The sequence below is a fragment of the Neopelma chrysocephalum genome, unplaced genomic scaffold, assembly GCF_003984885.1.
Source record: "Neopelma chrysocephalum unplaced genomic scaffold, ASM398488v2 Primary Assembly neopelma1_80, whole genome shotgun sequence".
Classification (NCBI taxonomy): Eukaryota; Metazoa; Chordata; class Aves; order Passeriformes; family Pipridae; genus Neopelma; species Neopelma chrysocephalum.
In genome coordinates this window covers 1780917-1796725 of record NW_020897741.1, presented here as the reverse complement: position 1 = coordinate 1796725, position 15809 = coordinate 1780917, and the positions used below count along the sequence as shown (strand labels likewise).

The following is a 15809-nucleotide window of genomic DNA, read 5'->3' as shown; positions in this document are numbered from 1 at the left end:
TCTACAGCTTGCAGGTAGGATTAGTGAAGTGCTACTCTACCACTTTGAAATCATTATAATTACACAAAACATAAAGTTTATATAAAATTAAAAAAAAAAGCGTAAACTGAGGCAATGGTAGGGAAGCTCTGATTGCATTCCAGAGAGAAGTGCACTGTAAACTTCAGATTAGTTTGTATCAACTCAATTACACGTATGCTGCAATCTTGTCATTGTAAGAATCTTCTTGGTAGAAACTGAAACTCCGGTGCTAAAAACGTGAAATCAATAGGTACTGTTATATCCACTTAAAAAAAATTGTATTGATTTGCAGATAACGACAGCAGTTCATTCTTGCAGGATTACATGCCACTTCCTGTCATAAAGATTACTTCAATATGTATTGCATCTGAGATGGAGAATGTAGGGATAAAACTGCTTTGCTTTAATGAATAGTCATTTTACTCTGGGCATTAAAATGAGATATATTCCTTTAAATTTATCTCCAGGGATTATTTTGATTTCATGGGCAAACCCTGTGTTACCAAAGACTCTAGAATGCTATTAAACTTTTAAATAGTGTTAGATTGCCTTGTTTTTGCAAGTACTTGAACTCATCCTCTCTTTGATAGCAACTAATTAAGCGAAATATCGTGCTCTTTCTGGTCTCCTCCACATCCTTTATTAGAGGGTTAACACCATGTTATCTTGGGTATTAGATGTACTTTGCTAAACCCTTAGTGTCTATCAGCCTCTAACTCTCTGTGCTTCGTAACAAATTTCTGGCACCTTCTGGAGTTTAAATTCTTACTGCCAATCATGGTGGTCTCCCATTGTACAGTTAGTTTTTTTCGGGTGCTGTGACTCATTGTGAAACCTATTCTCATTAAGCATAGGTGATTCCATCTTCGTATATTAAAATAACTCTCTTCAACTCTTTCTAGGTAATCTGGCTTCCCAGAAATCTTCTGCTAAATGCAAGGGTTTGCTGTCCTGTTTACTGACTGTTACACCTGAGGCTGATTTTGATACAGATTCTGGATATTGCAGGGTAAGTGTGCAGATATCTCTTTGTGTTTTTCTTTTGTGGTGTCTTGTTTTCTTACACAAATGCAATTTGGGCTGTGCTTTCCCTTTCAGTGACAGCAACAAGTCCCTATTGTAGCACGTGCAACTGAGCATCTGTGATACAATAGAAAAATATTACTGTATGATAAATGCTAATACTGTAAACCTGATCAGGAGTATTTGAATTTGGTGGTGTAGCTCCAAGAGGGAGCAAAGTTTTTTGTGTATATAGACCTAGATTCACGGGGCTATACCTTATAAAATTGTAACAAGATTTAAGAGGCTTGTTTGGGTGTAGTGAACTTTGACATTTAAGCTGGTAAATGTGCAAGTATTTTTATATTACAAATGAAACATTCTTCATAATGTACATAGTTAAAATATCTGTGAAGTTTGCAAGATCGAGTTTAAATATTTGGAAAAGGGAGATTAAAGGTTACTTGGTTTCTTGGGGGCATGGTGAGGGGAAAGGAAGAACTGATTCCCTCTTTTATCCAATTCTACTCTGCAGATTAGAGTAGAAACTTAAATACTTGACTTCATTGTTGAATGACTCTTGTGGAAGTTTTTACCTCCCACCTATGGGAGAAAAGTGCTATTTAGTGAACAGAGGTTTGATTTTTCTTTTTTTTAACCCTTTCCGAGTCTTAATCCTCTGCTTTCACCTTCTTTTTCAACCTCCTATTTTTCTTGCTTAGCCCCTTTTTCTAGCTTTTTTTTTTTTTGCATTCCTCTCTGGTTTTTTGTCATGGAGCTAATCTTGTTCCTTTATGCTGTTTCTTGTCCTCCTGGCCTCCTTTGACCAGCTTTCTGACTTTTCCCATCCAGATACTTAAATTTTGGGGATCATTTAGGCTGGAAAAGACCTGTGCAGTTGTCTAGTCCAACCTCCTACTCAGAGCAAGGTCCCTTAAAGCAGGTTGCCCAGGGCCACATCCAATTTGGTTTTGAATGTCTCTGAGGGTGCAGACTTCAAAACTTGTATATTAAAACCCCTGTTACCATGTTTCAGGGGACCCCTGGTGGCCTAGTGGTTAGCATGCAGGACTCTCACCTCTGCGACCCAGGTTCGAATCCCAGCCAGTCCCCCGGGCAGATGGAGCTCGTTAGCCCTGTGAGGCCATCCATCTATGAGAAGGTCACTCTAAACAAACCTACGTCCTGAGGACCTCGCTGCCATTGTCCAAGCTTGCTTGGCCCCGGCAGATGAACCTTAGGATTAAAGGGTGGGCTCAGTTCAGCGCAGGCTGTGTCTCACCTAAAAAATCCATTGCGCAGGCTGGAAAGGTAAAAAGACCTTTCCCAAAATCTTCGTTCGCGAAGACTGGCCATTATTACCATGTTTCACCACCTCATGAGGGGTATTTTCTTAATTTATAATCTGAATTTTCATTGTTGCAGCTTCTTTCTTCTTGTCATACTGCTGCCCTTTCAAGAGTAAGCTCACTCTGTTTTCTTTTGCACCTTCCCTTTGAGGAATTGGGAAACAGTGAGATCTGTGGGAGACCTGTGTTGTAGCCACCTATGTCCTCCACTGGACTTGTTCTAGTCTGTCAAAGCCACCTTGTTCTGGCAGGCTCACAAGTCCTACCTGAAGGGGAAGTATTGTTTCTCTGAACCTGCTGGTTGTGCTCTTGCTAACGCAGCCCAGGATGGACTCACTTGGCCTTTGTTTCAAGAGCATGTTGCCAGCTCAAATTGTCCCTGCTGTCTGCCGAGACCAGCAAGTCCTGTATTGTTTTATTTTGCATATTTTCAGTCTTTCTAATCTTTCTCATACAGTGACATGCATTCCTTAGTTCCAGTGTTTACTCTTTCTTCACAGGATTCCTTATTGAATACCTCAGTATCCCCAGTGCATCTTCATCGTAATGTTCCTGGCAACCTCTTGCCATAAATGTGTATGAGCTACACTTTGGAAATAGTGAAATACTCTTGGAAGTGGGTTTATTTCCATGAGCAAGTAGCTTAAAGCTTTCCATGTAGCTTTGATAATTTAAAAACCTTTTTCAATTCCTGTCATTAGCGTATTCACAATAGAACAGGAAATTGTGTGTATGCTTGGGTGTGTTCAAGTGTGCATGGGAGAGTGTATTTCATCCTTTTTTTCTGTGCTGCCAGTACACAGCCATAAGTAGTGTATATTATAATAATGCATACATGAAATTGTTGCTGGAAATTGAGTCTGAAACAAGGCTTTTATTTTATATTCCTTCTTTATGTTTGGCCCTGCACGTGTTGTGATGCTGCAAATTGCAGATGCCAACAACTGTAATTGTAGTTAAATCAAACATTCTCCACATTTTTATTCTTTTTTCAGGGCCCTCATGATGACTAATGTATCTGCTTTTCCTATATTTTAATAGACCATGTATATTGGGAGATATGCCAGAGAACAGACACTCAGGAATACAATCTCAGCCTTAGCTTGACATGCTGATCAGATGTTCCTCGGGGAAAGGAGACATACTCCTGTGCTCCTGCAAGCTTAGCTGACTGGTGCCTTAGGGGAAGGACCAAGAGGGCATCAGTAGTTCAGTGCTGAGATCATAATTACTAGTTCAGCCAGGGTGGCTGGAGCTCATGTGCAGATTCCTTGTTAATAATCTACCAAGGAGGGGAACAAAAGAAGGCATTGAGGAGGCAAGTAAGTGGTGCAGAGAGTGTTAAACATACTAAATCAGGGAAAAAAATAGTTGAGCACAAAATAAGTAAGGGAAGTGAAAAGGAAAAGAAAATGTACAGAAAGGAGGATGAAGACTTTAACTTGTGACAAAATGTTTTGTTTTTAATTCAAAGAAGTGTTGTCCAACTCATGAAAAAATAGCTACACTGGTGCAATTCATACAGTGATGAGTGACAGTTTAATTCACTTTCTGTGGTGGGGATTGTCTAGCAAATCTAGCTTGTGATAAGTTGCCACATCGCCCAGTCACATCAGCATGAAATGCCTCGGGTAGGCTTAGGCTGAATATCCAATTATTGCAGTGACTCGGGCACCCAAATATCACTGTTCAAGTGGCTGATTTTCCTCTAGTTTCACATCTATGAAAGGAGAGTCCCAGTGTGTTCATACATGACTCTTGGAGATGGTCCTGTGCAAGGCTAAGAGTTGGACTTGATGATCCTTATAGGTCCCTTCCAGCTCAGCACATTTTGTGATGCTGTGGTTCTGTTAGGCTGTGTATGCCCCTGGGTGCTTCTGCCATGGTGGCTGTGATCTGGTTATAACAAAAGAATTAAAAAAATAGTAATTTGGAAATGAGAAGCCAGTTGTGTCCAGTCTTCCTCCTGAAGGCTTCTGTTATGTATGAGAAGTTCTTTGAAAAGGACTTGAGTTCCTGGATGGATTTTGTCTCCTTCTGGGAATGTGCTGCATGTAGGATTTACACACTTGTCTGTCTTACCCATTTTTGGATATTCCTAGCTCAGCTGTTCCCCTTAAAAGGCCTTTTAACTCACTTAGTTTTTCTGAAGGATATAAAAAATATTTCTGCATGTTGACTGTAGCCCTGTATATCCTGACAATCACGTGTGGTTGCAATTTTTGTATTCCAGCTGAAGAGGTACTTAACCCCAGTTTTTTCTGGTTCAGACTGAATTAGTTTTCACCATATGCAGCACCTCTTATGAAAGTGCGGGTGGTGGGGAGGAATTTGAAATGAAGAAGTTGAGAGCTGTTTCGGTGATGAAGTTATTTTAATAACCGTGAGTCTTCCTGCACAGCAGACTGATTGGTTTTTGGAGTATTTCTTACGAGGAGAGAGGGTCAGGAAGGTGTGTAAACTCAAAGCAAGACCTCACATGACCATGTGCGTTTAGGAACTTGAACAGAGTGATTGCATTTTGCTTTCCATTTTTTGTACTTTTCACATAGGTGAAAGCAAAGATTTGTATTTGTTTCATTTCACCCCTTTCAGGAGAAGGAGCAAGATGAATGAAGTAGGAAAAATTAGTCACAGAAATCAAGGTCACACTTCCTGTGTGAATTTTTGATAAGTTTTGATGCAAAAGAGAAACCAAATAGCACCTCACTTGTCTTTGGTATGGTATTCAAAGAACAATTTGCTTTGGGAAAGACCTAAGAGGGGTCATCTGCAGAGGCCAACTGCAGAGGCAGGGCAGGTTGTTCAGGGCTGTGTCCTTGTTCAAGCAAGTCCTTTAGTACCCCTGAGGTCAAGGGCTCTGCACCCTCCCCAGACAGCCTTCTTCTGGTTGAGCACCCACTCTGAATTTTTCTTCCTTAAATCTTACCAGATTTTTCCTTGATGTGTCTTGTGCCTGCTGCTTCTCTTACTGCATGCCCCAGGAAGATTCTGGTTTACCATCTACTCCAGATCTTTAACCATGCCAAATCATGACAGGCTGGAGATCTGTGTTTATAAAGATCAATGTTTGCTAGGCACTTTTGTGTCAGGCAGTATTTTTTATGTTTGACTCCATTTTACAGCACCTTGGTGGGGGTTTTGGGTTTTTCTTAAGCAGGGCTCTAGTTTTACTGTGCTGTTATGTCAGGGAGCTGGGATGGAGTGAGGCACAGACAACACTCACACTAATATCTCGGTAGGTGCCAAAACCAAAATACCTGTGTTCCTTTCTGCCTTTAGATAATACATGTCAAACAGACCTGAATTGAGTCACTGAGCTTGGAACTAGGTATGGTTCCTGTTCCTATCTCTACCACAGCTGTCATAGTAATAGTTGTGCCTCAGCTTCCATGCCATTAAAATAGAAATTATATACTTTTATTCACGAGAGTGCTATGAGTCCTACACGAATTGTTAAATGCTTTTAGTAACTTGGGAGAAAACTGCTATAACAAAGGTTAAAATATGTATTTTTATGGTATAAACTGTATGTTTGTAGGTGCATGGGTTTTATGTTAACTCCATAGTCTTTGTAGGCTGCTTTTAAATCAAAGTGTTATTCTGTAATGCGTTGTGTTACTGTACAAATTAGATGCTTTTATCCAAATTACTTGTTGGAAATCGAAGGTGACATGCACAAGGGTTGCTAGGATGGCCTCATTTTTCACATTCAAGATTTCGAAGTAGAAACAAAGCTTAGAAATTTGAGATTCTTTTAAAAATTAAGTCCTTTCATACAAGTAGTTAAGTATTCTTTTTGTCAGCTTTAATAATAATGAGTTTTTTGGTTCTGGGATGAGCGATAATTGCAAATGGCAAAAAGTCATCAGAACGTTGTTACTCAGATTGCAGATTTTATTAATCGTAAAAGAAATGATTCACCTAGAAAGGCTGTTTTATAAGTGCTCATTTACATGACGATTTGCTGCCTAATTTATTTTGTTTAAAAAAAAAATCCACAACCAGGAACCCCCACAAACTTTGTCCTGCCCTTCAAATCCTTGATTATTTTGTCCTTTTATCCTTCCCATTCAGTTTGCTTATAATGTCATCTGTGCTCCTGCTTATCAGTGGGACCAATTTTATGTTTGCCTCCTCTTTCTCACAAATGTATCTGATGCTTTTTGGATTTATTTCATAGTTGAGTACTGTGCATCTTCCCTGCATGAATTCCCTCCACATTTAAAAAGGATGTTTATCTTTTATGAATGACTTCTTGGGTAGATGAGTTGTTTGGCCCTTTACATGTTTCTGATCTCATGAGGTGTTAGGATTTGCAGATGTAAATTAAATTTTCATCCGTTTTCTCCCACTCCTTTTATGTTGTTTTCAACATGAGTCTTGATACAGTAAAAAAATTGAGCACATCCTTCACTGTAAGAATACAATTAGTCAGTGAGCTTGCCCTGTGAGCTTAAAACAGGGTACATACTAAAGTATCTCTTTAATTGGGGTTTTGGATGGTAAACTCTTTGGGGTAATGGTGAAGCCTTTACATGTTCCTGCTAGAGAATTCATACAGAGAGCATTGCTATAGCATGAATATTCAACAGCTGCCTGCCCCTTAATCCTTATGCTGAAATATTAATACAGCAGTGATTCTTCACCTAATCGTGCCGAGATCAGGTGCATGTAAGTAATCCTACTGACAATATCCTGCATGCACCCAAGGCTTTTTGCAGGATCATGCCTTTCTGGACCACGCAGAAGGCCTGTTGCTCGCAGTAAATCCAGAACTGCTGTTACTAAAATGATGGCTGACTCTCACATGTGTGCCATCGGGTCACCCTCTCAGCCTGCAGAAGGACATGAACTCCAAGGGGGGAATAAAGCTACTGTTCATCATAGCAAAAGTGAGCTCAGGCATGCGGATAGAGAAGTACTGCACCGTAATGCCCATTGTGACAAAGCTCTCTTTGAACTTTGCTTGTACCAAACTCTAATCCTTTGGCTGTTGCTTTCATCACTTGGGCCTTATCAGCATCAGGTTGCAGTCGAGTTGGTGGCAAAACCTCTTCAGAAGCACAGAACTGCTGCACTCTGCCATGCTCTGGGCTGTAACTTGTAAACAGAATTTCACAATTGATATGGCAGACTTCTCAGTCTATTTTCTAAACTAATATTTAAAGTATGCCCCACCAATTCTGGTCTCAGAGATGGTTGTTGAAAAAATAATGTACTTCAACACAAAATTATGCAGGGTAAAGTGAAGAGGGGTATGGTAGTGGAGCAGATTCTTCTATTTCATGTATATTTGAAGCTGAGAAAGCTTCTGCTGAAGTCAGACAACATGGGCTTGTCAAATTGTTCACGAACAAAAAGATTGCTCTTGGATGGAATTAATTTGCAGTATCTCATTTACTATCTTAGTTTTGTCATGAATTTCCCCTACTCGGCAGCCTGAAATGCCAAGTGAAAAAGTGTTTCAGTGAGAGATAATATAATATATTAAGAAAATGTTATTGATCACAGTATGCTTTTACTGGAAGATGACTTTTTCTGACCGGAACACAAGGGACTTTGCCTTGTTATAGTAGGAAAATGTATTGTAATATGCAAACAGGATTATTGTTAAGGTCACAGCAACTTTGTTTTTACATTCCGCTTCCTTTGGAAGCGAGCTTCTCCACAACTAATGCTGTCAGCTAGGCTAGAGGGAGAACAGTTTCAATTTTGAACTTTCAAGCAAGAGATTCCAGCAAGTTTTTTTGCTTTTCGAACGAAGGAAATAAATATTGTTTTCCACATCACCAAAGGTCAGGACTATAATTCGATAGGCATTACTGCCTATTTCGTTATGATGATGGACTGCTTTGTGGTGGTTCTTTGTCAGAATCAATTAATGCACGTTTTCTCATCACACCTGTTTTTACACCATCACACCTATGTTTTTGCATATCTAATAGAAAGAAAATGTTGCACATTTAGTTTTAGAGTGGCTTCCCCACACAAGGACGATGAGGCACTTCATTTTTCCATGTAATGTGGGAAGATTAGCGAGGTGGAAGTGTCTGTGTTGCTCACAGATATCTTATGTGGGTGTGTGAGAATTATTACTCTGCAAAGCATAAAAGCTTAATTTGTGATGGGATGCCCAGTACAGGCAACTTTAGAACAAGGACACTTTTAAACATGTTTGATTTAAAGAGGGCTCCTACTGCATAAACAGTACCTCAGAGCCATTGAAGTCCTGCTTGCAGTGAGGTTGCTTTCTGCTGAAGGGCTCAAAATTTCCCCTCAAGAGTAAGCATGTCATTAAGATCATAATTCTTAAAGGTATTTTGATGTATTTCTAATGAAACTCATTCAAAACACATTCTGGAAAACTTAACTCTTCACCAGATCTTATCTCTGTGTGATTTAGGTTATGAGTATGAGCCATGTTAATTTAGACTGAAAACACAAACCCTTTTGGAATAAATCAATGAGGGTTGCACTGCAAAGCCAAGTATATTGTATTTTCTGTGTTTGTTTTCTTTTTGTCCTGCTCCACTTCCAACATATCCCTCCAGTGGTTTTCTCTGGTTTTGTTGCAATAAATCTCCACTTCAGTGAATTTGAAGATACAAAGCTGACTGCAGAAATTAATCTCTAGTACAGTAGTGGTTTACTAACCTGCTCAAGGTTTCCACAAGGCAAAATGATTTCTTCACTTTAAGCAACCATTTCCTATGCAGGCAAAGCACTGGTACTAAAATGGTTGTTATATCCTGAAATTTGATTGTATTTCTTTGCTGCTTTTTCTAATTCAATTTGTACAATGAGAAGTTGTTGTAAATCAGAGGAACAGACCTCAGTTGTGTGAAAGACCTATTTCCCTGGTCTCCTTTTGCAGACTCCTGACACGTTGATAGCCATGTGCAGGAGAGAGACCACTTGTGTTATTAAAGCAAGAAGAATGGAAAGGTTTAGATTCTGGCTTTTAAAAGAGTAAAAAACAAAACAAAACTCAAGTCCCTAGATTTTCTTTTCATCCTCTTTAGCTGACCAAGTTTGGTATCGTTTATTTAGCACAAGAAACATGACTGGAAGTGCAAGTGTAGTAAAGGTTAATTGTTAGACTCCCTGCAAGAGTAAATCCAATGTTTGTACTTAGGATGCTTAAAAATACACAAAATACTCTCTATTTTCCATCATGGCTAAAAGGGTAGCAGAGTTACTACCATCCCTTCTCTTCCCAGTTCCCGTGGGACGTTGGTTTAAGGCAACTTGGCTCGTAGGTTCAGCTCAGCTTGTGTGGATGTCTGCCCTGTGGGACTTGTGCTTCTGAAGATGCTTTATGTTGCCACATGTTTCCCTACTACTTGGCAGGAAAACGATGCTCAGCCTTTGTAATTCTCTTCGTCTTCCCAAGATGCGCCAGAGCTCACCCCGCTCACAAAGCATCTCTTGTGCGGGCATGAGTCTCCAAAATGCAGTGGCAGTTCAGGACAGCTGGTAATGTCTCCCTGTCAGCTGTGTTCAGTAAGGATAGGTAGAGTTTCAACACGTGTTGTTTCAAAACAACTCTATCAACACAGCTGTTCAGCATTTCCTCGCAACCTTTTGTGACTAACTCTCCAGAATGCTGTTTAAAATACCGCTGGAATCAGCTAAATCTGGCCAGCTCCTTGGATGAACTTAGGTATTAGTTTGATGTGCCTGAAAACATGAATTATTTACACATAAATCCATTTAGTTTTCATGTTCTCTGTCTTCATGAACTGAAAGATGAGAGGAAGGGGAGAAAAAAAAGAGAAACCCCATGGGAGAACAGTTTGTGCTGCTGAAATTATGGCTAAGTTATTTTATTTGTTTTTTTAATGATTCTTGGTGGGCACAGTAAACACAGGGAAGGTATCGTTCCCTTTTACTGCATCTTGTTCTGAGTGTGAGAATTCAGTGGTAAGCAGAAAAGACAACAGTCTATAAAATCCCTTTGTATGTTTGTAGAAGAGTTTGATATAATGACATGAAAGATATCTCTTAATCTATGCGTCTAATTGTAATGCAGTAAAGAACAGCTTCTCTGCTTATGAGTATGTGAGCAAAAACATTTACGCTGAACATTTATGGGGACACAAAGAGGTGGTCCTTGAAGAGCAGAAAAGACTTTCTAATTTATTTTCCTGCTTATAGGAGTTGTTTTTTTTTTAAAAGCCTTTTGCACAGAAGAGATAAATTGAAAGATGCAGATAAATTGAAAAGAGATGGTGGGGTTGTAGTGGGAAAATCATGGCCAGATTTGAATCTTCCCTTGCTCAGTCATAAGCCTGTTCCTGAGCTGCTTTACATCCCTGCGAGAGGCGACTCTGCGGAGCCTGAATTTGAATAATAGAGTTGCCATTAGCGTCCAACATAAAAAAGATGATTGGTTGTATGCTTGATTTACGGGAAGCCAGAAGTGGTGAAGTATACAGTACACGAGGGGATATTTATGCCGCTAATGCTTAAAACACAGCCCGGTGTTCTGCACACTGTGGATGCTTTCAAATGGCAAAAACAAAGGTGCAAATAGCAGTAAATCCCGTTATTCCCATAGTTGAATGGCCCCAGATCAGGATCAGGCTGTGCAGTCTCTTCAACATGCAGAGCAAGTCTGGTAAAGCCCTTGTTTAGTTACTGCCTGTTACAGGATTATCAGCTTTGAATCAAAGAAAATAATTTCAAATATGTTAGGATTTAGGGTATATTGTTTCATCTTCATCAGTTTCTAATGCAAGAATTATTTTTTCCAATTTATGTGCAAATAGGCTTCCAAAATCTGTTGCTGTGAACTGATATTTTGTCAGATTTTTTTCCTTCATCAAATTACTCCTGTTCTGCTAATAACTGTCAAATTGCACCTCAACTCAGCATTTTCTTGATTTATCTTCCCTGCAGTAGCTAACAGTAGCTCTCAGAGGTGTATCACTTGGCTGCTGTGCAAACAGGCTGCTCTTAAAGTACTCAGCCGTGCATTTAGATTTTTTTTTTTAAATGTTACAGCAATTATATTTGATTTTTAGAAGAAGAATTCATTGTCGACTCTTGGATGAATTTTTCAAAATGTAGAGGGTTTTTTATCAGTTGTTCATAAGCTGAGCAGACATTCTGCATTCATCATTTTGCGATGTCTAAACCAATACATTAACTCTATGTTTTCAGTCTGTTTTTTCTCAAAGAAAATATTAGTCAGATCTTTCTGCTAAATAATACCTTCCGTTCCATTTGCACAAATTTTCACCCCTTTCCACACTTCTCCACAAAATACTTTACAGGGAGGGAGGTACGGGAGAGCCCCTAGTTTGGGGTTGGTTAGTAGCTCCCATCATGTAAAGATGCTACTGATGGTTATTTCTAGCTGCCTCCTCTCTAAAGGTGTTTCTAATTAAAGAGCATTTGCTGAGCTTGGCTTAATTCTGTGTGATACAGAAAATTTACCTGTATTCCCTAAAATGCCATTTATAAAAAATTTTCTGCATTTAAAGCAATTTATTTCTCTCAACCCGCTATTTGGGGAAAATAGCTACAGGGGAAAAAAACCCCTGGTTGTCTAGTTGTCTACTAAGCCTCTCCAAGCAAAGCATATACTAGCCCATCTCAGCTTATGAAAGAACTTTCAATTTTATAGAAGGTGTTTGATATTAAGAAAATGTAGATGCACACCTGTCTCAGTGTGCTATGTAGACTTGAACCAACAAGATCGATATATCCAAATTATAGCAGTTTTGTCTGGTGTGAATGAGATGCTACTTACGTTTTCAGGTAAAAGAAATCAACAGCTATTAATTTGGCAGAATTATTTATTTCTTGCTGATGATATTTTCAGTGTATCTAATCAGAGCTCTCATGAATAGAAATGAAACAATTTAAATAGAGGCAGTGTACATTGTATGATCTTGTTTTCTCAAACTGTTCCATAATGCAGTGAATAAATTTATCTGTTCTACTGAAAAGACTTCTGCAGAAATCATACACAGTGCTTTCACCTCTGTTATTTAATACAACTGTTTTATAACTCTTGGAAGATGGTTATTTCTGCCTCTGCTACAGGCATCTGGGAAAAAATGTTCGTTTTGGGTGAACAGAAGGGAAAAGCAGTCTTACAGTCTGAAAATCCAGACAGATGCACCAGGAATGCTAGAGTAAAAGGTGTGTAGAAAGTGATGAAATGGTCTTATTCCACACCACTACCCAACCTCTGGAGTGGCAAGGTCCAGATTTACAGAAGGTAAATTAATGAGTGAAGAGCGGTTGGTCTGAATTAGCTTCTTGGATGCCCAGGAGGAAATGCAGCTGAGCAGAGCCACTGCTCATGAAATCACTTGGTGGCACTTGATTTTTACTCTAAATCCTTGGATACATTTGGGACACAGTGGGAGAGAGACAAGTTTTAGGTGGCCTCACCATTAACCAACTTCTGACTGTCCCATCAGGCCTGGGGGGTAACTGGTGGGCTTTGCAGAGGTCTGTGTTCTCCTCAGGATGTTGTACTATGGACTGGTTTGGGATGCTGGTGACCCAAGGTGACAGCAATGAACTTTGCAGTTGATGCTGATGGAGAGCACTTTGTCATAAGAGATCTAGACAATCTGACCATGATGCTGAGGTTAAAATGCCTTCTCAGAAAATTTTTCATCCAAAATTAAAATTTGGGTTTTAAAATATTGTGTTTATTTTGAGGTCATTGTAAGCTGATTTTTTTCTTTTTTTTCTTTTTTTTTCTTTTCTTTTTCCCCCCTGGGGAGGTTTCTTTTGCACGCTCCAGATTCTTTTATATGGGGAGCTTTGCTTATCCTTGATAACTAAGAGCATAAACGGATCACAGAGGTGAATCTAAACCCTCTGGAAACAAACTAGGAGATCATAAGATGTCCTATTCTTCGTGCTGCAAGGATGCAGATATGAGATGGCATCATCATTTCCGTTACAGTGCCTCTCAAAGTGGTGACTCGCTGTGTTCAGGCAGGTGTTTGGTAAGCAAAATCAAACCCAAATAAGTTTTAGATTGCCATGGTTAATTTATAGGTGCCAGAATACAAATATTTGCTTCTCCTTACTAAAGCTCTCCCAGAACCCTTAGGTGTAAGCCATGGCATATGTTTCACTTTTCCACACTAACTCTCCTAATCTTTGGAGTGGGTTGTGGGCAGTGTAGGTGAAACTGGCTGCTCTTTATGATCTATCCTTTTTTTTATTTTTTTTTTCCTTGAGGAATTTTAATCCCAAAATAAATTCCAGCCTTTACATGCTTTTAAAACCTTACTGGCAACCGTCACCTCTTAATCTTTTTACATTTCTTGTGATTAGCAGTGCTTTCTAATCCTAACACCAGACCCAACAGCAACTGTTACCTTCAGTACTTGTTTTACAGCTATATCTAATCCTTCTAGCAGTCTAAGGCCAGTGTTATATTTATCACTCTGAAATTACCAACTGTAAGATGTTGTGGCAGTTCTTCAGTTGGTTTTTTTTTTCCTTTCTCGTTTCTTGTCATGGATTGATAAACACAGCGATTAATGTATTTCCAGAAAAATGTTAAAAATAGGTGCTTTTCCCTCCTCAGTATTTTTTTTTCGTTCTTTTCTTCTCCTGGTCCTGGAGAAGCAAATTGCTTTCTACCTGAGTTTATGATTAGTAGTGATTTGTGTAGGTGGAATGTGTTTCAGTGGCTTTTTTCCCTCTTCCTTTCCCTTCCCCCACACCTATTAATATATCTGTTAGTAAGCTAATGCTATTAGGTTATGCAGACTGTTCAGGGTGCAAGGAAAGCTAAGACAGCCATAAAATCCTCACAGTGCCCTGAAACATCTTTCCCTTCTGCCAAAGGCTTTGTGCGTGTTTGTCCATGAGGCAGCAAGAGATTTTATATCCAGTCACTTTGCAAAGAAAGGGTAAAGAAATTACTTTTGTAGATTTACTGGTGTGTGTTTTTTTTCTTTTCCCCACCTGGAAAGTTGTGTGGGTGTTTACAGTCTCTACAGGAACTGCTCTGAATTTGCATTAGGAAAGGGAATACTAGAAAACTGTAAACTTCTCTTTTTTGCTGATTGATTTTGATTTTTTTATTTTTTTCCCCAGGGAAGGGGCCAGGGAGGTTTAGCCAGGAGCACACAACCCCCAAATGACCCTATTTGCTTAAATCATAGAATCATTTTTAAGGTGGATGAAAAGAATGGCAAGGAGAGGGGAGGTGCAGAATAAAAAAAAATAGCATTTTTCCATAATCACAGTAGATAATAGCTAATGGTATCTTTTGCAGCTGAGATCTTCCATGGTCTGTTTCTCTGAGCTATGGTTTTCTTTTTCCAACCAAAGAACTTTGAGCTTTATTTGTTACTGGCAGCAGTGAGAAAATATTTTGGATTTTAAAGCAAGGTAGGAAGTTTTTATATATATGTATATATAAACATGTCTATTTGTGTTTACATATTTAAAGAGCAACAGTCCTTGCTTTGTGAAGATCTCATGTCTGCAGGTCCCGGTGTCTGAAAACTTACCTGTATTCTCTGTCAGAAGACTAAGAAAAGATGGTACTTTTCCCTGTGTTCTTTGCTTTGCTTATATCCTTACACCATGTCATCTCTGGCAAAAAGTGCTACTTTTGTATTTAAAACAGGAACAAAAATGCAAAGCAATCTGTAGTTCAGAACAATCAAAATGTAACTGTGTCATTGCCCTTTTGACCTTATTAAATGTATAGTTACTTAAACCACTTTAATCCATTACTGGCAAGACTGTCTCGCTGTAGGAAGAGGATACAGGGCTTTCATCTCTGCTCAGGCAGAGCTGCTCCACATTTCTGCTCAGGAGAACAAGTCAATGCCTGCACATCGGGGATGTCTTTTTTTTTTTATGCTGAACAGCCGTGAAATTTCAGGGAGCTGCATCCTGTATCAGGAACAGTGTGGCCAACAGGACCAGGGAAGTGATTCCGCCCCTGTACTCAGTGTTGGTGAGACTGCACCTTGAGTACTGTGTCCAGTTCTGGGCCCCTCAGTTCAGGAAGGATATTGAGGTGCTGGAGCAGGTCCAGAGAAGAGCAATGAGGCTGACAAAGGGACTCGAGCACAAGTCCTATGAGGAGAGGCTAAGGGAGCTGGGGTTGTTTAGCCGGGGTTGTTTAGCCTGGAGAAGAGAAGGCTCAGGGGAGACCTCATCACTCTCTACAACTCCCTCACAGGAGGTTGTAGCCAGGTGGGCATCAGTCTCTTCTCCCAGACAACAGCAGTAAGACAAGAGGGCATGGTCTTAAGCTCTGCCAGGGGAGGTTTAGGTTGGATATTAGGAAGAAATTTTTTACAGAGAGGGTAATCAGGCATTGGAATGGGCTGCCCAGGGAGGTGGTGGATTCTCCTTCCCTGGAGGTTTTTAAGAAGAGACTGGATGTGGCACTTAGTGCCATGGTCCAGTAACCACAGCAATGTTGGATCA

The 15809-nt window shown here is 39.6% G+C and overlaps 1 protein-coding gene across 4 annotated transcripts in view; it reads left to right on the top strand.

Moving 5' to 3' along the window:
* Positions 1 to 15809, top strand: part of KLHL29 (kelch like family member 29) — a 395224-nt gene that overhangs the window by 67430 nt on the left and 311985 nt on the right. For all 4 annotated transcript variants that reach the window (XM_027690064.1, XM_027690065.1, XM_027690066.1 and 1 more), the window contains exon 2: positions 924 to 1030. The gene's annotated coding sequence lies outside the window, so the exon portion shown is untranslated. The remainder of the gene's footprint in view (positions 1 to 923; positions 1031 to 15809) is intronic.